General features: G+C 40.9%; 1 long non-coding RNA gene across 2 annotated transcripts in view; it reads left to right on the top strand.

Annotated features, from left to right (window-relative positions):
* LOC122240389 overlaps positions 1-24,259 on the top strand; it is a 38,197-nt gene extending 13,938 nt beyond the window's left edge. Inside the window, exons 3-5 of one of the 2 annotated variants that reach the window (XR_006220063.1) lie at positions 7,293-7,523; positions 7,811-7,942; positions 24,136-24,259. This is a non-coding gene — a long non-coding RNA (uncharacterized LOC122240389). Of the gene's footprint in view, positions 1-7,292; positions 7,524-7,810; positions 7,943-9,024; positions 9,075-24,135 lie in introns of those variants that run through there. The other variant, XR_006220064.1, reaches the window with a different exon arrangement.
* Positions 24,260-25,362: the final 1,103 nt, after the last annotated feature.

The following is a 25,362-nucleotide window of genomic DNA, read 5'->3' as shown; positions in this document are numbered from 1 at the left end:
GGAGACACAGAATCTGAAACAGGCTCCAGGCTCTGAGCTGTCAGCCCAGAGCCCGACGCGGGGCTCGAACTCACGGACCGTGAGATCATGACCTGAGCTGAAGTCGGCCGCTTAACCGACTGAGCCACCCAGGCGCCCCAGTTCAACCTCATTCTAAAAAAATGTTGAGTTTTTAAATGATTCTTCCTGGAGTTCCTTCCATTGGGGAAAAAGCCATGACCACAAATCCCTTTGGCTTACATAAGTCCTTTCTATTTTGGGGGCCTTTTTAGGAAATCCTGTTGTTTAATTAAGACAGCCAGGCACAGTCTAAAGTTTTTTAGAAGGATTTTGTCTGTTTGAATTGGTCTATGAAGTACCTTCTGAAACCTTTCTGAGTGCCTAACAAAAGATGCTGTACCCACCCTTTGCTGAAAGTCATTTCAATTTGAGAAAAGTTTGCCCTCTGGAGAGGTTGGGCATGAGAAGTTGTTTTATTTTCAAACTCAGAAAACCCTGGCACTTTTTACGTAGCATCTAAATTTTGCTCAAACCAAAAAAGTTTCTTCTTTTAGATGCTCTCTCTCCTTTGCATTGTACTGTAATCAGGTTGGCCAGATGATCATATTCATTATGGAACAATTCCTTCTTTTCCACATTACAGCAGATGACAGTGTCACCAAACCTTCCACCAGCTACAAGTGTCCCCTTTCCTCCAGTTTTCAGTAGCATTTTCCTCACTTTCCTTTAAGTCATCATCAAGACCCTTTAGACTTTCACTAACATACTCTCCAAGGCCCTTCTAGTTCTGCCTGCTGGTCAAACACAAGGGTAATTATGATATTGTGAGGTTTAGTAAGAAATATATATTTGGTCTTCAGACTTTGGAACTGGGAGCAGAATTATAATTTGAGACACTTTTAAGTTTTTGTTGTAGCAGCAACCCACTTTCTATACCAAAATCTGTTTCTGGTACCTGCTGGATAATAAACGTCCCAAAACATAGTTGCTGAAAACAACAATCATTTTTACAGTTCATGGTCCTCAGGCTTGAAGGTGCTAATTTAGCCATTCTTGCTCAGAGTGTGTCGTGAAGTTGCAATTGTCTGGCTGGGGCCAGGGGCATCTTGAAGGTTAGCCCAGGCTATGCCGATCTCATCCCTCCTCAGGGAATGGATAATAACTGGGATATGGATAGACTAAGCTACTTAACTAAGGAGAGCCAAGCTGAAAGGCCATGGGGACTTTCAGAGTCAAAATGTTGCTGAGGCTGGTACATAGGACCATCTGCAAGATGGCTACACAGTGCAAGTCTTCTGTTGGAAAAGAAAACCAAGATGTAGACATTATAGAGAACATGAGGCACTCTGATTCCTGGTGGCTTTCCAAGCCTTTAGTCCTGGCGATGCTTTGTTTCCATAATACCTTTGCATTTTTCCATAAACTTCCATTTTTACTTGTGCTGGCCTAGGGAGATTTCTGACTCTGACATGCAACATATTGACTTGACAGGAACCCTAGAGGGATATCGTGAGGATCTTCATTATTCTAAGGAGTGGTGGGAAGAAACAATCATGTACTTTAGGTCCACTGACTCAGATACTTATTAATTCAAAGAAGTCTTTATTATATTTCCATTAAGTATAAATTCTGCTAGGCACTAGGTATGAGGAAGTAAACAAGGTTGCCAAGGTCCCCGTCCTCATGGAGCTCACAGTTTAGTGAGAACCACCCAGAGTCAGGTTCAAATTCCTCCTGTGAAGTTGCTAACTGTGCCAGTTACTAACTGGGTGAAGTCCGCATTCTATTTTTTTCATCTGGGAAATGGGCATCACTTTGTGGACTTGGTGTAGAGACTAAATGACATATATGTATGTGCAGGTATATGTGTATATCATTTGGTACATGGAAGGCCCTTAAATATTTGAGTTTATTTTTCCTTGTCCTGTTTTCTTAAATCAGAGTTGACATTTTGGACTGGATGAGACTTTGTTGTGGAAGGCTTCCCTGTGCACGGTAGGATGTTTAGCAATATCCCTGGCCTCTACCCACAAGATGATGGTAGCACTCCCTCTGACCCCAAGTGTGATAACCAAAAATGTTTCCACATATTGCGAGAAGGGCCAGGGGGATACAGATTAGGTGGGCAAGTTTGCTGCCAATTGCAAACCATTTCTTCAGATAAAAGGCAGACATTTATGCCTAAAGCTATGTCCACCTCTGAATTTGATTTCCCAATCCACCTGACTCCTCTTCCCTGTTTTGTTTTTGTTTTTGCTTCAAAAGTAAATGTCACCAGGAGGAAAGTAGATAACAATGCCAATTTTGTAGTGCTGGCTGGCATTGAAGAAAGGAAAATCTACATAGCCCCCTCCCTCCTTCCTTCTCTGAGGCCAAGCCCACTTTTGCTGTTTAGTTACCTCCAGGGATTTCAGCATTAACCAGGTCTGTTGATCTACCTTGGCAGGAAAAATAACAGGCTTGGCCAGATCTGATAGCATAGAGAAATTGGAGCCTTTCCCTAGCACTGTTCACACGGGCCCCATCTAGGGGTTGAGGGTCATAGCTTTGGTGGCTTAGAGCTGGAACACACTTGTCACTGCCTGAGGGAGAGGGAAAGGGTTCTGTTTCCAGGGGTTAATACAGAATTTCACAGTAGGGGGCCATGTCTGATTTGCATAGAAGCTAAATTTGCATGGCAAGAATATTTTTGATCTATAGACTGTGTTATAGAACTATAGTATCTTAGTTTTCTAAAAGGCCCTTATTTACCCTTTACCTAAGTTTGGGAAAAAGTCAGTTGTTCATTTTAAATATTATGGTGCTGATAATAATGATTTTGTTTGGAGTGAGGGCTTGCTTTTGGTACGGTACTGTTAGAGCCTATGGGTAGGACTGGTGTGGCTCTCTGGCCCTCTGTCTTGCCACTTTTTGTCTTGTTCATTTACTGGCCTTCTGCTGTTCCTGAAAACCAGGCTCCTTTAGGGCCTTTGCACTTGATGTTCCCTTTTCCTAGAATATGCCCTGTCTTTTTTGGCTCGGTCTGCTGTAGCAAAATGCCATAACAGACTGGGTGGCTTAAACAACACAAACTTATTTCTCATGGTTCTGGAGGCTAGAAGTCCAAAGTGAAGGTGCTGACAAGGTAAGTTCATTCCTGAGGCCTCCTCTCTTGGCTTATACATGGCCTTCATTTCCCTGTGTGCTCACATGGTCTTTCCTAGATGCACGTGCAGAAACTGATGGGAAGAGTAGGCTCTCCGATGTCTCCTCTGTAAGTACAGACACTAACCCTGTTGGATCAGAGCCCCATCCTTATGACTTCATTTAACCTTAGCGGCCCCATCTCCAAATACAGCCACACTGAGGGGTAGGGCTTTACCATTGAGTTTGGCAGGGTGGGGGGCAGGGGAAAACAAATGTTCAGTCCATAACACTCCCTGTTAGGTCTAAATTGGTTTAGTTCTTGACTATCTACAACACATGTTCCCCCCACCCCACCCTTTTTTTTCTGTCACTCATTATTCTTCTCTGCTTTGTTTTTCTTCCTGCCCTTAACACTGCTTAAAATTATTATATGTTAAACAAGTTGTGTTTGTTTATTTTCTGTCCCTGCTTTTTGGATTAGTTAAGGATTAAATGATCTAGCTTAAATAAAGTATTCATTTAACAAATGTTTATTGAATGCCTACAGCATGCAAAGCACCGGACGAGGTTCTAAGGTTGAGTGAACCTTAGAGTGAAGAAAAGTTGAGTGAAGAAAAGTTCACACACTCCCTGCCCTCATATTGCTTATAGTCTTGTAGGAGCATTCATTGAATACTTACGAGGTTAGGGTTAGGGTTAGGGGTTAGGGATTAGGGTTTGGGTTAGGGTATGGTGCTGAGAATTTAACTTATATTATTTAATCTGATCTTTGTAAAACTTATATGGCATAGGTCCTATTGTTGCATTAATTTTATGATGGGGACCACTAAGGTGGTCTTTCAGGGCCATTCACCTAGTTGGAGCGAAGTCTTGACAGTCTGATGCCATAGATCTTGCTCTTGACCACCATACTTAACTGCATATGGAAGGCACAGTACAGGACAGAGCACATTTGAGTGGATGAATAAATATGCTTATATGTCTGCAACCTCGTTGTCAAAAAGCATTTGATACTGATTATTCTCATAAACCATCAGAATAACTCATAGGTACACTGTACTATAAACAAGTTTGGATATAAAAATCTACATGCACAAAATTGACATTCTGCGGCATTATCAAGAATATTATAAAAATCACTGCTGTGGGGTTCCTTTCCTTTAATGTGTGTGATAGAAAACATAATAGGGGCTTTGGAGGCAAACAGGCCTAGATTCAAATCCTTGCTTTGTCATTTACTGCCCTTGGAATCTTGGGCAGTTTCTGAGACTCAGTTTTCTCAGCTGCGAAATGGTGATGATAATACCCAGTTCATAAAATTTTAAAATATCCCCGCAAATAGAGGATACTTAATTAATGGTAGGTAGCTTTTATTATATTATTTTCACAGTGTATTTATTTTATTTTATTTTTTAAACGTTTATTCTTTTTTTAAGAGACAGAGAGAGACAGTGCGCGAGAGAGGGGGAGACGCAGATCCTAAGCAGTCTCCAGGCTCTGAGCTGTCAGCACAGAGCCCAACTTGGTGCTGGAACTCAAACCATGAGATCATGACCTGAGCGGAAGTCGGATGCTTAACCGACTGAGCCACCCAGGCGCCCCTCACAGTACATTTAAACTATAATTTGATATTTAAAAAATTACCAACCTGTACAGAATCATGTATGTTATGTAAAGTGAGGCCTACCTGGAAGAGTGACTTGTGTAACCTGATCACTTGGAAGGAGCTATTTCTCCATCAGTTCCCCTGAGTGCCCCAAGATAATCCCACTAGTCCTGGGTTGTCTTTCCCCCGGAAGGAGTGTCTTTGGGATTGGTAGTCTTCTCAGGTTCTGGGAGGCCAAAGGAATCCAGGTCCCTTAGTATACCATGTGTCTTTCTCTCTGCCTCTGGATTCAACAGGAAGGAGTCTGGGTCTGTGTTAGTGGGTTGGATAAAGAAGAAATGAAAAGAGGGGAAAAAGGAAAAAAATTGAACATGAGTCCAAGTCACAGTTCCCATTGGAGGCCCAGAAACCATCTTTCTCCCTTGGACAGGACAGAAAGAATTAGAATCTTGCCATCACGGGGCTTGTCAGACCACATGGTGTCATGCTTTTGGCTGTGGGTGTTTGGAAGGCATCTGTGGGTTGTGCCTGCTGAATATTCATTCTCATGTCTTATAAAAGTAACTTGACTTTTTTTTTTCCTTTGGGAAACTAACCTTCTCCCACTCTTATCCCTGTTCCAGGTCCAGGTAAGCCTCTAGGTAAGCCTAGCAATTAGCATGTTCCATTCCTCTGGCCACAGTGATTGGTTCAAGGTTGGCAATACAATCCAAAGCTGGACCAATGAGGCTCAACCTTAGTGCTTTTATTGGCCTTCTTTCCCCTCAGGGATGCTAAGCTCTGGGGATGTAAGCCTGCTTCTTCTGCTTCAACCCTCTAGAGAGAGCTTACCGCAGACTGGAGTACACAAGGCAAGAGACTCCATGCTCATATATCATTCCAGTTCCTCCATCTTGTCAGCTTCCATTTTCAGTTACTTGAGCCAATAAATGCAGTTCTTCCAGTTTCTTTGTTTTTTAAATCAGGTTGATTTTGCTTTTTGACACTTGGAATCAAGAGAGTCTGCCTTTATGGAACTGGAGTGAGTGGACAAGGCAGCCAAGATGTGAGGGGGGTTGGGAAACCATATCCTATAGAAGTCATAGGGAGACCAGCAGTGTTCACCCCTGTGTGAGGGGCTGTTGCTGGTTGGGGCTGTTGCTTGTCTTTTCTAGTTTGTGCTCTCAGGAGTAGAGCTAGACCAAAGAGAAGTAGTTACAAAGGAATAGATGGTAAGTATGTTCTTTCCAATGGTGATTACTGGAGAAAATAGGTGGAAATTTCCAGTGTGGGAGTGAGCATCCCATCACTAGAGCTGTCTGATTCCAGGAGGCCATACTAACCCTCCTGGGCAGGCTAGCTGACTAGTGAAGGGGAGACATATTTAGACTTACTTTGAGCCCCCTTTCTATTTTGGGACTTTCTGATTAGATGCAAATTGTTTGTAAATATAATTAAGCCTGCAATATGTATAAATAAGCCAATATTTCACTAATAAGATGTGCTTTTGTAAGGACTGTGTCTTGCTCACCTCTCTAGCTCCAGTACTAGCATAGGGCAGACAGAGGATAAGTAATCTGGTGATGAAAAGCAGATGCCCTGCAGTCTAATCCTGAGTCTGCCACTTGTTTGATGAGTGATCTTGGGCAAGTGACCCCATGCCAGTGAGGTTGTATCCTGTTTCTAACATGGGGATCCTATTACCTGCTGGCTAGAGTTGACCTGTGGATTGGCCACAAGGCATGGTAAGCACTTGTCTGATAGCTGTTATTATTAGGTGCTCAACCCCTGCCTGTGGAGTAAATGAACAAAGGTGCTGGGGGAATCCCAGAGATAACCCTGTCTACTGGTTTTAGAGAGGAACTCAGGGTGAGTTTGGGAGGAAGAGAAAGTGTGACAGTTGAGGAGAACTCAGTTCTGCTCTTGCTGACAGGACACAATGGCTATTTCTTACTGCTCCCATGTTTTTTGGCGGAATTCTATTTTCTTCTTTTCTGGATAAATTGCCATGTATCTTATGTTAGGTTTTCTAATAGCTGGGTGGGAGAAGGATAGGGATCCTGTTCAAGTGATTTATGGGGGGCAGTGCTCTCAGGAGATGGGGAGTGAGCAGGACTGGTTACATAATTTTTTAGGTCCAGATACTAACATATATTTAGTATGAGCCTAGGTAGCTCAGTCGGTTGAGCATCTGACTCTTGATTTTGACTCAAGTCATGTTCCCCAGGGTCATGGGATTAAGCCCCACGTCAAGCTCCATGCTGAGCATGTATCCTGCTTAAGATTCTGTCTTTCTCTCCCTCTGCCCCTCTCCACTGCTTGTGCACACTCTCTCAAAAAAAAAAAAAACAAAAAACAGAGAGATAATAACATATAAAACCTTTTTCTTCTTTCTACCATTTTTATTCAACTTGCCATGGTATTTTTATTTGCTATTTAATGTGGTTTTAAGTAAAGTAAAATGAAAAATTTTAACTATTAGCATGAATTTTACCATTTATCTTCATTTTGTGCAATGCCAATTTGAAAGGCAAATATCACCAAAATTACGTTAATTTGTATTTCTGTGGTTCATCCCCAGAAGGTGCCTCGTCAGAAGACACAAACACAAGCCAGACCCAGGAAGATTGGAAGGGAGGGTGTGCAAGGCAGAAAGATACACCAGCACCTGCCATGATGCATCTTGGCTGAGAAATTTGAGCCAGGAACCTCCCCTTCCCACAGGCTACCCACTGCAGCCCACAGTGGAAGGAGACCCTAAGCTTATTTCAACCTCCATTCTGGGACATACAGTTACCTGCATGGGGGATAGGTGAGAGGCTTGTTCTTGCCACAATGCTTGCCAAATGTGCCATGGCATTGCCAACCAGAAGAAGGGACAGCTACCATTTTGCCCAACCCCACTTTTCCTAATGTCTGCACTCAGGCCCCTGCCAAGGGCAGAGGGCTTTTACCATCACTGGACAGGGCAGGGAGGGAGAGGTGGGGGAGAATGAAGGGTGTTAGGAAGTAGAGGAGGCAGAGAGGTGCTGGGAAGTGGCACTACCTGTGAACCAAGACTCCAAGTCTCTGTTCATCTTTACTGTCTTAATTTAATAGGACTTCCCCTACAAAGCAGATTCAAAGATAAAATTATTAAGAAGTTCAAGATGGCAAGTGCAGAGCATTAAACTCCAAGCAAGAGGCCCTTCTGAGCATTGGACCCTGTGTGATTGCCTTGATCTTATACTTGTGAGTATCTCTGATCTCATTCTGTGCTCCTTCCATTCTTGATCTCTTCTGATTGTGTATACCCTAGTTAACTATCTTAATTTGCTCCCAACATTACTATATTCGATGAACCAGCTATCTAGATGCCTGCAGGTCCAGGAGCCCTGGCCACTATTCCACCCTTGTTGCCTTTTATGGTAATTGTACCCATCTTGTGTCATATGGTTGAGTGCTTCCATTTGTCTTTGCTATTCTGGAATTTCACTTTTTTATTTTTCCTGGGGAACACAGTTCTGTTGCAGCATCTCCTATAAAGGACAGCCATGATGGAGCTTCTTGGGGTACTGTTGCCAAACTCACTCATACTTTCTTATCTCATTGGTAAAGGGGGAGTCCTCCAGGACTTCCCAAGGAGCATGGTTGGCTGGTGGGTTTTCCTGTCTCATATGGTAGACCCATTCTAGCATGCCCACTTCTCTGAGCTCATCAGACCTCCCCTCTAGTTTGCAACGGCAGCTGTGGCATCTCTGCATTGTTCAGTTTGGCTCATTGCTTTTCCTAGTCTTTCAAGAGCCTCCCACCAGCATATTAGAACCAACCCCTCGGGCCATCCTGTGGCACTGGAGAGAGGACCCCTTCACATCAACAAACTACCTTATCGAGCTTATATCTTACCTGCTTTGATCTATCACCCTTGGAATCCTCCACAGACATTCTCCCTCAGTTTGGTTTATGCACATTGGCCAGATCTGATATATAATCCCTTTCTTTCCTCAGTAGGCCTAGCATTTTCTGAGTTGGTCCATGCTAAGGTTTTACCCCCATGATCAGTCTGGTGGCCAGGAGTGTAGGTGGGACAAATCTATAGGAGGGAAGATATTGTTTTATAAAGCACCTGACTCATTTTTAAGCAAGGTAGAGTGTTTATCTTCCAGTAAGGGAACAGGGACACTTCAGCAGGTCCACAGGATTCAGGACTCTCTTGGTTTATCTCTACAGATAGCCTCTCCCAAGGATCAGTGTCCCCTCTTTCCCTGTCAGGGCCTTGTCTTTGGTGTAAAGGGATGCACTTGGCATTCTTTGAAGTTCTGCCATTCTTACAGTGCAGTCCTGTGCCTGCTCTTCAGCTCTGGTAGCCCGCAAGCTGTGGGAGGTAAGTATCTCTTTAAATTATTGCCAAATAGGCCCTCTGGAATTGTTTATCAATGAATCTGTCATCTTCTTTCTTCAACACATTGGAAGAACTTAGCAAGAACCACCTAATCCATGGTCTGTTTGGTTAGCATTTGCCCCAGACCTTTCAGATGCCAGAGGGACTGTACTATCTGGTGTTCCCTTCAACTTCACCACTGCCTCTTCTTTGTAGGTGGAAGTCTTAGCAATGGCATTGCTGTGGCATGCATTTTGTTTCTTAGGACTCTTTCTGGTACCCACTGTTTTGGACTGGTTTCCTTACAAGCAGAACCTGAGATGGGGTTTATTGTTTAAACAAATTTTTCATCTCAAAAATAAGTAAACATTAAAAAAAATTAAAAAAAAAAAAGGGGGGTGCCTGGGTGGCTCAGTCGGTTAAGCGTCTGACTTCGGCTCAGGTCATGATCTCACAGTTCGTGGGTTCGAGCCCCGCATCGGGCTCTGTGCTGATAGCTCAGAGCCTGGAGCCTGCTTCGGATTCTGTGTCTCCCTCTCTCTCTGCCCCTCCCCAGCTCACACTCTGTCGTCTCTCCCTCTCTCAAAAATAAATAGACATTAAAAAAATAATAATAATAATTAAAAAATAATAATAATTTTTTGAGGGAGCAAAAAAGGTAGAGGGGAATGAGGAAGCAAGACAAGGTGACAAAAAGCTAAGTAAGAATATGGTCTCAATAGGAGTCCTATTGTAGCCTGATGTCCCCAGGGCATTCTGGAGCCCTCACAGGATCATAGAGTTGACCCCACCCTGGCAACCTGTCTGTTACATCCTCCCCTGTCAGTCCTTGGCCTCTTCTTTGATCAAGGAGCAGAGTCTGTTGTTGTTTTCAGAAAACTGTCTCAGGGGAATCAGATCCTCAGCCTCAGGAGAGAGAAGATCGAAGTTTGGCCTTTGGCCCAATTTCTTTGGAAAACAGTTTCAGGCTTGAAGATATTTTAATTCATTGTAATGCTTGATATTGTCTCTACTGGGATGGCTTTTGGCACAGGGACAATGAAGAGACCTGGCAAAGTGTGACCATGGAGCCGGGTTTGCTTTCTGGGATCTCATAGTTGGATAATGATTGACACAACAGGAATCCTGTTACAAAGGACTTTGTCTTTGTCTCCCCTTGGTTCCTAGGATGTTCACTCCATGTTCGCTAATTACGAACTGAGTTAGAGAATCAATATGAAGAACTTGGGGTATAAGAATTGATTTCCTTTTTTTCAACCAGATGTTATGAGTGGGCAAGAGAGGGAAGGATGACAGGGAAGGAGGAGGGTGTGGTGGTTCAGAGCCTGCTCCCAGGAGTCACATGGACCTGGGTTGGAGTCCCAGCAATGACTCTTCATAGCATCATGGCCTCAAGCATGTGGCTTCAGTTCTCTGAGCCTCACTTTTCCTCTTCAAGGATGATACCTGCTTTTACTTCATGGTGCCAACATAAGGCTTAAATGAGATCCTGCATGAAATAGATTGAGCACTGGGCATCTAGTGACTGCCTAGTAAGTATCAACTATTAATGATGGTGGAGTGTTTTCTGAACCTTTTTGGGCAGTGCACATTCTAGAGGTGGCATGATAGTGTGGAAGATGCCAGATCTTTGAAATCTGAGAGAATTCGCTCCCATTTCTAAATCTGCCACTTCCTAGCTCTGTGACTGTGGGCAATTTGCTTTCCCTCTCTGATCTGCCAAGAAGGAGTAAAATACCTGCACTGCAGAATTTTGGTGGAAAAAGCATACAGCCCAGGTTATGGTTCACTCAGAACTTACTCAGTTCTCTTTCTTCTTTTCATTTTACAACAAAGAATGTTTAGCCCGTACATTTATTTTCTCACATGTGGCTTGCGGCCAAAGTTGGCAGTTAGATTTTTAACATTTCTCAAGGATAAGAGGGTAAGGCACAGAATGGGTGAAAGCATTAATTAAACGCTGGCTTTGGAAGGCAAAATGCTACAGCATTCCAAAAGGAAACTAAGTATTAATTGGAACAGAAATATTCAGGATCAAATAAGCAAAGACAACAAGCTCTGAGATGCTATTTTAACTGCAGGAGATGGAACCAAGCTTTAGGAGTGTCTGCTTGTCTTAACCCTTAATTAGGATGATGATGGAAGGGAAGAGACTGATGGCAGTTGGTATTCATTGGGTCCTTACTCTTTTCTAGGTGTGGTGCTAAGCACTTGACATGCCATATTTCTTTTAATCTTTCTAATAACTCTGAGGGAGATATCATTATCCCCATTTTACAGATAAGGAAACTTCCAAGGTCATTGGCTAGTAAGAGGCACACTAGTATTAGAATCAAAGCCTGAGTGTGGAGCCCCAGGTGGTAAAGCCTCACCCCAGTGTATCACATGGACTTCCTCCCACGGACCAGCACTTTGAGGAAATATTCTGTTCCCTTACCATTTTTATAAAAAGGGGTTTTCCTAGCAGCTAAAATGCTCTTTTAAGGGCAATAAGTTTGAAACAATCTTTCATATTGCTTATAGGTTTGTTTTTAATGATTGGAGAAATGCTTATTTCCGGTGGTTAATAAACTAAGCATGAAATAATATTTACAATAGTAAAATCTGAATGTCGAGAAGAAAAAAAAGGGGCTCAGAAAAAAAATGTTTAATAGTGTTATCTCTGGTTATTTGAAAGGATTACCTCTTCCCCCTACCTCAAGTTTTTATTTAAATTCCATTTAGTTACATACAGTGTATGGAAGGATTACTTCTTTACATTATTTTTACTTTAATTTTACTTCTTTTTCTTCTTCCAAGGTTTCTGCAATCTTTATTTATTATGTTGATAATCAGAGGGAACAAGGATAAACATTGGGAAAAATTATGTTGTATGTTGTTAGTGATCAGAGATCTACAATTGTGTAGAAAATAAACACTTGTAGAACCAAACTATGCAGATTGGGGGGGAAGGGGCAGAATCCATCAGAAACTTTTCTTGTCTGTTAACATAGGCTAAATTCATTTGGAACAACAAATTTGCCCCACCAAGAGTGACTGACATAGCTTCAGATCCAATGTATCAGTCTAATGGGTGCAGCATGAGCACAGTGTGACCACCAGCTGTGAATATCCAGGGCTGGGACACCAAGATGGGACACTGATGAGTGGGGACGGTCTGTGAGAACATGTTTTTATATGGATGAGGTGCCTGGGAGAATGGCAGACTTCACACCACCAGCTAGTTTTCTGTATGGCCTCAGGAAGTCTCGCATTAAAACAAAGTCTTTAAAACAAAACAAAACAAAACAAAGCGAAACAAAGCGAAACAAAAAACAAAACTCTGTTAGCCTTCACTTAAAATTTTGAGCTCTAAATACTATCATTAAAAAACAAGATACATCATTTAAACATTTCCAATGTACCAAACACTGTCCTAAATACTAGGATATAATAGTGACTAGGATGAGGTTTCAGTTCTTTTTTCCTTTTTTTTTTTAAGATTTTATTTTTAAGTAATCTCTACACACAACATGGGGCTCGAAAAGCCCCAAGATCAAGAGTCGCATGCTCCACTGACTGAGGTGGAGCCTCAGGCACCCGGGTTTCAGTTCTCATAAAGCTTACATTCTACTTCTACATGAGTTTTTAAGTCAATAGGCAGAGTTTGTATTATTCTGTATAAATACTGTTCTTTGTTCAGCCAAAAGTTATGCTCTGATACTTTTTTGTTTCTTGTTTTTTATACAACTGTTTTTTTTCTAGTTGATGCGGTCCTTCAGTATTTGTCATTTGCTTAGTTTTCAAGGTACTTATTGTTCTTTATTCCCATTGCTACTAAAATCTGTCAAATGCCTATCAATAATATTTCTAAATGTTCAGAGACATCAGGTACTCCATTCAATACTTTGTTTCTCCTCTCCCCTCTCCCCCTACCAGAGACATCTCTTCTGCTTCCTTACATCTTTCTTCTCTCATCTGGACAGCGGATACTTGCCCACACTTGTGGGTTGGGCCCTCTGTTTCCTGGATTCGGCATCTTCCCTTGTGTTACTGTGTTCCTTATATATTCTTCACTACCTCCATAAGAAAGATTGCTTGGGAGATCTTGCATAACTGATTATGTAGCTGGGCTTCCCTCATACTTCGTTCATAGTTTATCTTTGTACATAAATGTTGACTGAAAATGATTTTCCATCAGAATTTTGAAGCTTATTGAAAAATCTGGTGCAATTACAACTTTCTTTGCTTTGTAGGTGAATATTGTTTTTTTCCTCTCTGGATTCTTTTAGGGTTTTCTCCTTATTTCAGCACAGTGACATTTCTCAATGATGGATTAAATTTATTTTTCTGGGTGCTTGGTGGGATTTTTCAATCTGAAAACTCATGTCTGTCCATTTGGGAGGTTTAATTTCTAGCAAAAGCTCTGTTAACTGACTTCTACTTAATTGCATTACTAGATTAACCCACACTATCCATTCTGCCTGAAAAATATATTGATAGATGCTTACAGCATTCTAAATACTCATACATAGGAGTAAATAAAACCCATAGTTTTTATTTCCATCAGTTGACTTGTGTGCTAATTACCACTATCAGTCAGTTGCATTTGTTCCCAAACCTGCTTATGCCAGTTGCACTTGTTATTAGAATTATATAAATTAGTTAAAAATTGTACCTACCAATGAACTTAAGTATGAAAAGAGAATTGTTACCAGGAAAACCAGGTTGAAAACTTTGGGAAAAAATAGATGAAGTCAATTTGCTTAAGTAAAAGACTGGGAAGGGGTGCCTGGGTGGCTCAGTCCGTTAAGCGGCCGACTTCAGCTCAGGTCATGATCTCGAGGTCCATGGGTTCGAGCCCCGCGTCGGCTACTTAACCGACTGAGCCACCCAGCACAGCTGAGCTGTCAGCACAGAGACAGGAGCCTGTTTCAGATTCTGTGTTGCCCTCTCTCTGACCGTCCCCTGTTCATGCTCTGTCTCTCCCTGTCTCAAAAATAAATAAAACATTAAAAAAAAAAAAGTAAAAGACTGGGAAAATACAAACTCTAGAATAATTCAGCACTCAGATTGCTTTGACAGTGGCTTTAAGTTCTTGTTCTTTTTTTTTTTTTAAGTTTATTTATTTTGAGAGAGAGAGAGATTGAGAAATTGTAGAGGAGGGGCAGAGAGAGAGGGGGAGAGAGAGAATCACAAGAAGGCTCCGTGCTGTCAGTGCAGAGCCCACCTCGGGGCTCAAACTCATGAACCATGAGGTCATGACCTGAGCCTAAATCAAGAGTCAGACACTTAACTGACTGAGCCACCCAGACACCCCAGTTATTGCTCTTCTTTAAAGAAATTGAAATTGGAAGTTTTAGACAATGCATTCTAGGAAATGCATTGGAAATGGCTTAAAGATCCAGTTAGCAGACCGATACTCAAAGAAAAATCCTTGGCCTGAATGAAAAGATTGGTGAATGAGTGCATATTTATGTTTAAAGCAAAAATAAAATGGCTAAAAACTTACTTTAAAGTGTAGAGACCTGACAGTTGTCACTTAATCAAATGATAAAGTTGACATCACCAATACTGGATCAAACTGTACCTCCTGATAGGATGCACTGAGAAGGGATACCATGTCCCTGCAGTGGTATTTTGCCAAAAATGTAAAATGCCAATCTCTTCATAAGGAAACACAAGATAAACACAAGTTGGGGGATGTTCTACAAAATAACTGGCCTGAACAATTCAAACACGTCAAAGTCAAGAAAGACAATAAAAGGCTGAGTAAAGGTGATCAAAGAGACATAAGAACTAGATGTGTGGCTCTGGATTGGGTTCCAAACAGGCAAAACGTTAAGATGTTTTTAGGACAGGGCACCTGGGTGGCTCAGTCCTTAGGCATTGACTTCAGCTCAGGTCATGATCTCATGGTTTGTGAGTTTGAGCCCCACATCCAGCTCTCTGCTGTCGGCACAGAGCCTGCTTTGGATCCTCTATCCCCTGCCCCTCTCTCCCCTCCCTGGCTCACACTCTCTCTCAAAAATAAATACACATTTTTTTTTTAAGATGTTTTTAGGACAATTGATAAAATTTGAAAATGGACTATAGATCTATAGATTAGATAATAGTATGGTATCAATATTAAATTTCCTGATTTTGATAACCGTACATGATTGTGTAAGATGATGTCCTTATTAGAAAATATACTCTGAGATATGTAGGGATAAAGGGCCATGATGTCTCCAACATACGTACTTTCAAATAGTTCAGAAAAAATGACATGAAAAAAATACAGAGAGAATTATGAAGACAAAGCAAATGGGGCTAAATGTAAATAACTGATAAATCTGGGTAAAGGGTATGCAGTTCTTTGTATTGTTCATGCAAATTTCTCTAAGATTGTAATGATATAAAAATACAAAGTTACAAAAATATATACAGTAAAAAATAGACATTTATTTTGATAATCTATTATAATTATTTCTATAATCAAATTTCCTTGTAATTGGCCAACCCTGGAGCTTCCCAGGCAAGAACAGAGTATGGTGTCACCAGGTTGGTGTTTCAGGGTCATGGGTTGAATGTGGAAGAGCGGAGAGCATTGAGGCTGGAGAGAGGCAGAAGGCAGATGGTGAAGATGTGCTTTACAGCTTAAAGGACTTGAACTTTGGGAAACTGGTGAAGGACTGTTAAGGAGAGAGTTCTGTGAACCCATTTATATTTTAGAACGGTCACTCTAGCTGCTGGTATGCACTGTGAATAGAAGAGGAAAGGGGAAGATGCAGGACTGAGGCTACTTTAGTTACTTAAAAGGGGAGTAACCAGATTTTATATTACGTTTTTGGCAGTAAGGATGGACACAAATGGAGGGATTCAAGACCACTTTAGAGGTGGAATCATCAAATGGGAGAACTGACCAAAGTCACAGGGAGTGGGAACAGTACAAGTTGACTCAAGTTACCATCTTTAGGTGACTAAGTAGATGGTGATAATATTAACCTGGCAGGGACTTTAATGCAAGAAACGGAGGAGGAGTGGAGTGAGAGGGTAGAGCAAGATGATGAGTTACATTAGATCATGATGAATTTAAGCCTCAGTGGGAATCAGATAGATAGACATATGGCTATGTGCAATCACCTCCCCCTCAGTTCATAGCACACAAAAAACATGTATCTTGAATTGGTCAAGTATGAAAATTCTGGCAGATTGCTTTCCAGTTTAGCTGTTCTGTTATTCTCTCCCATCAGCAGTGCAAGAGGATTGGTTGGTGTTTTCCCATATCCTTGCCAACACTTGGTATTTCCTGACTTTTTAATTTTTACTAATTTGATGGGATATCTAATGACAGTTTGTAATTCGCTTTTTACTAGTAAATTTAGGCTTTTTCTTAACTTTTTCTTTTTTTAAAACTTTTTTTTCACGTTTATTTATTTTGAGAGGGAGAGAGCTCTTGTGGGGGGGCGGGGAAGAGGCAGAGAGAGAGAGGGAGAGAGAGAATCCCAAGTAGGCTCTGTGCTGACAGCACATGAAGTGGGATACCATCTCACAGACCATGAGATCACGACCCGAGCAGAAACCAAAAATTTTGAAACGCTTAACCCACTGAGCCACCAAGGAGCTCCTAGGCCTTTATCCTTTTCTTTTTTTGCTTATTAGCCACTCAAGTTTCCTCCTCGGTAAATTTAAGTGTATATCATTTGCTCATTCTTCTACTGGGTTTCCAGTTCTTTTCTTGTTGATTTTGAAGGAATTTTTGAGTGTTGTAGATATTAATCTCTTACCAACTTTAAATATTGCAGGTATCTTTTCCCAATTTTTCATCTGTATTTTGTTTATGAAATCTCTAATTAAAAAAATTTTTTTTTAATATTTATTTATTTTTGAGAGAGAGAGAAAGAGAGAGACAGAGCATGAATGGGGGAGGGGCAGAGAGAGAGGGAGACACAGAATCTGAAGCAGGCTCCAGGCTCTGAACTGTCAGCACAGAGCCCAACATGGCCTCAAACCCAAGAACCGTGAGATCATAACCTGAGCTGAGGCTAGATGCTCAGGTGCCACCCAGGTGCCCCTGAAATCTCTAATTTTGGTGTAGTCAAATGTAATATTTTCCTCTGTGTAATGTCTGCTTTTAGAGTGTTAACAGGTTCTTTCTCACAGGTCACACAGATAGGAGTTTCTATTAACTTTATAATTTTACTTTTTATATTTATGCCTTTACTTTTTTGTAATTCGCCATTGTGTATGGTCTGAAGTAGAGATCCAACTTTATTTTTCACATATGGTAAACTGGTTTTCCCAACATCATCTCCAAGAAAATCCATCCATGTCCATTTATTATTATCTAACAAATTGCTATGTATACCTGGGTCTACTTCTGAGCTCTTAATTCTGTCCATTGGTTTATTTGCTCCTTTATATCAATGCATTGATGACTTATTGTGGTTTAAAATATGCCTTAACAACTAGTAATGTGGATAGTCTTTCTTGGTTCTTCTTTTTCAAAATTTGCTTAGCTGTTTGTAGACATAAATTCTACCAGTAACTTATAAGAAATATATTTGATATAGATATTTCAAAAATAGAATCTCATAGTCTCTTGAGCAGTGAGTTTACTTTTGTTGAAACTAAGATTCATATTATATATGAATTATTCTTATTTTATGTTTACTACACTTTATATTTTATTCTTTTTTTTCTTTTCCTTCCTTTCATTAAATTGAATTTTGTTCTGTTGGCTTGAAATACATGCATTCTATTTTTATTTTATTTTTTTTTAATTTTTTTTTTTTTACGTTTATTTATTTTTGAGACAGAGAGAGACAGAGCATGAATGGGGGAGGGTCAGAGAGAGAGGGAGACACAGAATCTGAAACAGGCTCCAGGCTCTGAGCTGTCAGCACAGAGCCCGACGCGGGGCTCGAACTCACGGACCGCGAGATCATGACTTGAGCCGATGTCGGACGCTTAACCGACTGAGCCACCCAGGTGCCCCATGCATTCTATTTTTAATGAATTAAGACAAATATTTGTAGTTATCCTCCCTAATAATGTCTTAAACATAATACTGTCACTATTTTCCTCCTGAACAAGACAAAAATATTAGCATGTTTTCACATCCCTTATTTTTTCTCTTTTGTCTCCACTCGACAACTCTTTTCTCTTTTGTCTCCACTCTTTTGTCTCTAGACTTTGTCTAGAATTTTCATTTTGAATTGTTAGAGATTGCTATGGTCAATTTTATGTGTCAACTTAGCCAGACTTTAGTACCCAGATATTTGGTCAAAAGCCAGTCTAAATGTTTCTGTGAAGGCATTTTTTACAGGGTAGCATTTAAATCAATAAGCTTTGAGTAAAGCAGATTAGACTATATAGTGTGGGTGGGTCTCATCCAATCAGCTGAATGCCTTAGGAGAAAAATGTCAGAGGTCCTCTGAAGGAGAGGGAATTCTGCCTCTAGACTACCTTCAGACTTGAGCCCAAACATTATCTCTTCCCTCAGTCTCCAGCCTGCTGGCCTTCCCTGCAGAGTTTGGACTTGGCAGCCCCTGACAACTGCAGGAGCCAATTTCTTAAACAAAAAATTGCTCTCTCCCTCTTTCTGTCTCTCCAAACACATCCTATTGTTGTTCCTCAGAGAACCCTGACTAACATAGGGATATACTTAGATTTTTTCTTCAATCATTCTCGAGAATGGTGTAACCTTGAATCTAGAATTGAGATTTAGGATTCATTCTCTTAAATCTGACTGGCTGGGTTTGAATCCTGTCTGAATCACTTACTGCATGATTTTTTGAAATTTTTAATTGAAATATTATATGCATATACAAAGGCAAACATATAATTAAGGTACAGCTCAATGAATTTTCAGAAAATGAACACACTGGTGTAACTAGCGAAATAAAAAACCAAAACATTACTAACACTCAAATTTTCCTTATGCCTATCACCAATCACTCCTCATACCCTTACTAAGGTAAATCACAATTCTTACTTCTAAAAGAGTAAATATTTTTTTATTTACTCTTTTTTGTCCTATCAATTTTTGCATTTTATATACAAGGAATCATACAGCATGTATGTTTTTGTATCTATCTTATTATGCTTAACCCCTTTTTTTGGTATGATTAATTTCGGTGGCTGTATGTAATTGTAGTCTGATCATTGTTGTGTAGTATCTTGCATAGTGTTTCATGATATGACATACTACAATTTATTGATTGATTTTACTTTTTATGAGCATTTGGTATTTTCCAGTTTTCTGTTCGTTTGTTTGTTTTTCCTATTATGAATAGAATTACTGTAAACATTCTAGTGCATGGCTTTTGGTGAGCAGAGGTAGGCATTCCTGTTGAGTATATCACTGGGGGTGGATCTGCTGGTTCGTCAGGTATGTATAGTTCAGCTTTGGTCAATACTGCTAACCAAATCTCCAAAGTAGGTGTGTCAGTTTAGACCCCCATCACCAATGTCACCCGCACATGATATTTTTCTGTTTCTTTTTGTCCTGGTTCTAGTTGGTTTGTATTACCTTGTGGTTTTTTGCATTTTCCTAATGACTAGCAGAGCTGAGTACCTTTTATCAGACATTTGGTTATCTTCTTTTGCAAAGAGATCTTTTGTACCTTTTCCTAAGGTGTTGTTGGCCTTGTTCTAGTTTATTAGGGTGGAAGATTAAGTTATTGATTGAAGTCTTTCCTCTTTTCTGATATAGGTATTTGAAGGTATGCATTTCCCTCTAAGCATTGTTTTAGCTACCTCCCATAATTTTTTAAAAATATTTTTAACACATTAATTTTTGAGAGAGAGAGACAGAGACAGAGACAGAGCACAAGCAGGGGAGGGGCAGAGAGAGAAGGAGACATAGAATCTGAAGCAGGCTCAAGCTCCAGGCTCTGAGCTGTCAGCACAGAGCCCAACACAGGACTTGAACCCATGAACTATGAGATCATGATCTGAGCGAAAGTTGGATGCTTAACCGACTGAGCCACCCAGGCACCCCTATCACATCCCATACATTTTGACATTATGGTTGTGTTTTCATTCAGTTCAAGATGGTTTTTAATTTCTCTTGGGAATTCTTCTTTGACCCACGGATTATTTAGAGATATGTTGTTTAATTTCCAGATATTTGAGCAATTCTGAGATTTCTTTCTGCTAATAATTTCTAACTTAATTCCATTGTGGTTGGAGAACACACTTTGTATAATTTCAGTCCTGTTACATTTATTAAGACTTGTTTTATGGATTAGCATATGCATCAGATTTTTTTTTTTAATTTTTTTTTTAACGTTTATTTATTTTTGAGACAGAGAGAGACAGAGCATGAATGGGGGAGGGGCAGAGAGAGAGGGAGACACAGAATCAGAAGCAGGCTCCAGGCTCTGAGCCATCAGCCCAGAGCCCGACGCGGGGCTCGAACTCACGGACCGTGAGATCGTGACCTGAGCCGAAGTCGGACGCTTAACCGACTGAGCCACCCAGGTGCCCCTGCATCAGATTTTATTTGACTTTCAGAAGCTTTTAGCCCAGCTCATTTAGCCTCCTGCCCTCCTGCTTTGGAGTCCGCAAACCTGTGGTCAGGAAAATCAAGTGTGTCTGAAGGCTCCTCATTTCTGTTTTTTCCACTCTAGCCACCAGCAATAGAAGAAAGCTTTGATGGTTTCCCTTTCCCCCAGTAGTGGCTGTCTGCCTGGGCCAAGTCCCAGTCCTCCACCCATGTCCCGATGTGGCAAATGCCGCCAGGGGAGTGTATCAGCTGCTGATCTGATAGCTCTCCAGTGAACTGTTCTCTCCTCTGTGGAGTGTTTAGTCCTTTCAGTCCTTATTCCAAAGTCCTTGACAGCTGGAAAATGTGATTTTTTTTTTTTTTTTTTTGGGTAATCTGTCTAGGTTTTAATAGTTGTTAGTGTCAGGGTTGGCCTGTTTCAACCTCCTACATTCTACCCAGAAGTGGAAGTTGTTTTTCCTATTTTAGATAACAGCATACTTTGCTATGCTGTTTACTCACCTTTATTTTACATATAGCTTGTAGCATTCATATAGATTTGTTTCTCCTCTCTTTCTTCTCCTCCTCCTCCTCCTTTTCCTCCTCTTCCTCTTATTCCTCCTCCTCCTTTTTTGAGAGAGAGAGAGAGAGAGCAAGAGCAAGAGCAAGAGAGCATACGAGTAGGGAAGGAGCAGAGAGAGAATCCAAAGCAGACTCCATGTTGTCAGCACAGAGCCAAATGTGGGGTTTGATATTGCAAACTATGAGATCATGACCTGAGCTGACATTAAGAGTCGGATGCTTCACTGACTGAGTCACCCAGGTGCCCCTTGTTTCTCTTCTTGCTGGAATACTAACTACAAAAGAATTTTCAAAGAATATTTCCAAAGAGAATATTGTTTTGAGTGATAAAACTGGCACTTTTTATATAGATTAAAATTCTGAGGGGTTCCTGGCTGGCTCAGTTGGAAGAACATGTGATTCTTGATCATAGGGTTGTGAGTTTGAGCCTCATGCTGGGTGTGGAGATTACTAAAATAAATAGGTGGATGGATGGATGGATGGATGGACGGATGGACGGATGGACAGACAGACATAAACTTAAAAAATCCAGTTTTGATGCTCTTTTCCTTTAAAACTTTTGAAAATACTGCTTTTCTTCATAATAGTATTATTCATAATAGTCCCAAATTAGAAAACAACCTAAATGTCTATCAACAGTAGTACAGATAAATAAACTTTTCCTATATTTCTACAATACAGCAATGTTTCTAACTGGAAGCGATGTTGCCTCCCAGGAGACATTTGGCAATGTCTGGAGATATTTTTTTGGTTCTCATAACTTGTTGGGAGAGGGAAGAGGATTGCTATTGGCATCTACTGGGTAGAGACTAAGGACGCTGCTAAATATCTTGCATTGCATAGGACAGTCATCCCATAAAAGAATTATCTGGCCCAAAATATAAGCACTGCTGAGGTTGAGAAACTCTGCTCTATTATCAGTGAGAATAGATGAACAATTGCTACATGGATGCAAACACATAACTCCCATAAACATATGTTGAGCTAAAGAAGCCAGATACAAATTAGTATATACAGTGTGCATATATTTATGTAAAATTCAAAAATAGAAAAAAACTAATTCATGGTGTTAGCAGTTAGGATGGAGTTGTCTGTGGGGTACAAATGGTGACTGGTAAGGGCCAATTAAAAGGGCCTTTTAATATGAGGGTTAGTTACACAGATGTATTCACATTGTGAAAATCAAGCTGTGCTTTATAAATGGTGAGATACAAATATATAATTATTTACATATATAATTATACATTATGTGATATATAAATTTTATATATGTATATATACATACTTACATTGGAATAAATGTTTTTCAGAATTCCATTGTCTGCTTTTAAGAGATGATCTGTTCTTCCTCTTTGGAAGCATTTTCTCTTTGTTTTTGATATCCTAAGCTATCATTTTAACATGACTAAGAGTGGGTTTATTTATACATATCTGTTTGTCACTCTACGAGATGTTTTTTGTAAATTTTTTAATGTTTATTTATTTTTGAGAGAGAGACAGAGTGTGAGCAGGGGAGGGGCAGAGAGAGAGGGAGACACAGAATCCAAAGAAGGCTCCAGGCTCTGAGCTGTCAGCACAGAGCCCAACGTGGGGCCCAAACTCACGAACCGTAAGATCATGACCTGACCCAAAGTTGGACACTTAGCTGACTGAGCCACCCAGCCACCCCACTGTGAGATCTTTTAATCTAAAGTCTATTCTTTCTTTCTAATCTTGGGAAAAAATTTTAGTTATTGTTTCTTCAAATATTTTCTTACCTATGCTTATTTTTTACCCCTTCTGGGATTTTTATTATCTAAATGCTGACAGGTCTGCTTCTCTCTTCCATATATGTCTCGTAGCTTCTCTTCTATAGTTTATTATTTTTTCATCTCTTCCCAGTTATTCCTCTGGATGATTGTCTTGACTGGAATTTCCAGTCTCACTAATTCATTCTTCAAGTTTATTCAGGCCACTGAATGGGTAGGAACAACCGTTGAGTGGTCTTGAGCTATTTTCCCATAAAGGCAAACAAAATGGAAATAAGGTTGACAGGAAAGAAACAGTTTCTTAAAAAAAAAAAAGAAGTAAAAATAAATAAAATAAGTTTCTGCATTCTGTTATTCAACCAATCTATAAAGTTCCTTTTTAAAAAAAACAGCATTGGTTTTTAATTTAATATTTTAATATTTAATTGATATTAAAACAGTTAATATTTTGCAAACCAGCTTTGCTAATTTTTTTAAATTATTTTTCAACATGAGTATTTGTTCTTGAGTCATTTTACAAACTCCTCTATATTTTTGAAGATATTTGTTGTGCTTATTTGAATTGTCTGTTCTGGCCCTTCAGCTAGGCTTTATCTGATATTCATTGGCTACCCTTTTGACTTTCTTTTGTGGTGTTGCTCACCTTGGTTATTCTAATTTGTGATCACACACACCAGCTTTCCCCTTGGGGGCTCATCGCCTTGGTTGGGAATGTGTGTCCAGGCGGAGGGCTGAAAGGATTGGCCCCTGTTGTGTTCTGCAAAGTTTTAAGAATGTGAGTATGTGTGCTCGGGTGTACACCTCAAGATGAGTGCCCTGGCCTTCCAGCCTGGAACTAACCACTGCTTCTTTCCCTGTCCCTGAGGAGCCTGGCTGTACTTACCCTTGGGCACTGCTCTTTCCAAGAGCTGTCTTCTTTGGCTGACATCCCCTTGTCCTCAGGCTGTGGGGCAGGGAGGAGTGTCCTGAGCCAGGCCATTTGGGTGCACCTGCTGTTCTCGGTTCACAGCCCAGCCAGTGCCCTGCTGCTGCTCTGTCTCCAGGCACTGGCTGGCAGGCAGTCCTACCCTCAGCCCCCATGGAAATGCAGGAAAGAGCAGCTCTAAGGCCCTCTTCAGAATCTGTCACCTGGTTGGCACTTGGCTGTCCTCCTATTCCCTACGCTACTGTTTTCCATCTCCATTGGGACCCAACCATCTTCTGGCTTTCCAGAGGGATTCCTCACAGTTTTGACAGGACCTCAGACTCATCCAGCTCCTTATCACTTTCATTTTTCCTCCAGGGTCGGACTGTGGTGAGGGAGCCAGCAGCCCTTTGTTAGTTTATCATGTTGCTGGAAACCAGAAACAGCAGTGAGAATGGACTTTAAAAGCAGCCTCTTGAAGACTCTTAAATATGGAGAACAAACAGAGGGTTACTGGAGGGGTTGTGGGAGGGGGGTGGGCTAAATGGGGAAGGGGCATTAAGGAATCTACTCCTGAAGTCATTGTTGCACTATATGCTAACTAATTTGAATGTAAATTTAAAAAATAAAATTAAAAAAAAAAACAGCCTCTTGATAACCATGTGACCTCAGGCTAGTTATTTAAGTTTGGACATCTGTGAAATATGGCTGATAATGGGTTGCTTCAGAGGGTTATTGTGGGTTGGCACAGCACTGGCACATAGTATCAGTTAATCATATGAGCTATTGTTATTATGACAGGGTGTAGGCCATCATCAGTGGGGAGCTGAGGCTGGTGGTTAGAATTGTGGATTTGAATGTCACATCCCTGTGGTAATGAAGAGTGAGGAATTAATATGGTGTAGGGAGGGGTCCTGACATTTAGGGGTTAGTGGACAAAGAAAGAAAAGGAGAGGGAGAGGGAGGATGTATCTCAGGAAGAGATAGGGCCACAGAGCCAGGGGAAAGGAAAGTCTCAAGAAAAGGAAGGGGGTCATCTGCAGAACCAGAGGCTCTGGAGAAAACAAATTTTTGTTTTTAATTTTTTTTTTTAGCAGTCAGATACTCCTTGGTGAATTTAGATCAGTTTTAGTGGAGAGGAGGGGACAGAAGCCAGATTATAGCCAGTTGGGAAAGAAAGAGGAAGTAAAGAAGTAGAGACATGTATAGACCTTTCTTCCCAAATATTTGGCTGTGAAAAGAAGGAAAGAGATTAAGGCGATGGCTGGGAGAAGTGTCCAGTCAGAAGAAACACAAGTGGGTTTGTTTCATGTAGGTAGAGAGCCAACTCCATCTCTCCCATCTCTTTCCCCTTCCTTCTTCCCTTCTCCTTCACCCCTTTCCTCTTCCTTCCTCTAGTTCTCTTCTCTAAGCTTAACTTTGGATCATTCTGCAAATGAAGCAGGTGACTAGGAAGCTCTGGGAGAGAGTGCCGCTAACCTGAGGAAGGCAGGGTGAACGGGGAACCGCACTTGCCCTGAGGAGCAGAGCAATGGGGTCCCAAGCCCAGGTGTGCCTTGGATCCTTGCCCGTTGTTGTAGGTGGGGAGGAGCCGTATCAGTGTAG

This window comes from Panthera tigris, chromosome A1 (genome assembly GCF_018350195.1).
Source record: "Panthera tigris isolate Pti1 chromosome A1, P.tigris_Pti1_mat1.1, whole genome shotgun sequence".
Classification (NCBI taxonomy): domain Eukaryota; kingdom Metazoa; phylum Chordata; class Mammalia; order Carnivora; family Felidae; genus Panthera; species Panthera tigris.
The sequence above is the reverse complement of the archived record's forward strand: the minus strand, read 5'-3'. Positions and strand labels throughout refer to the sequence as shown.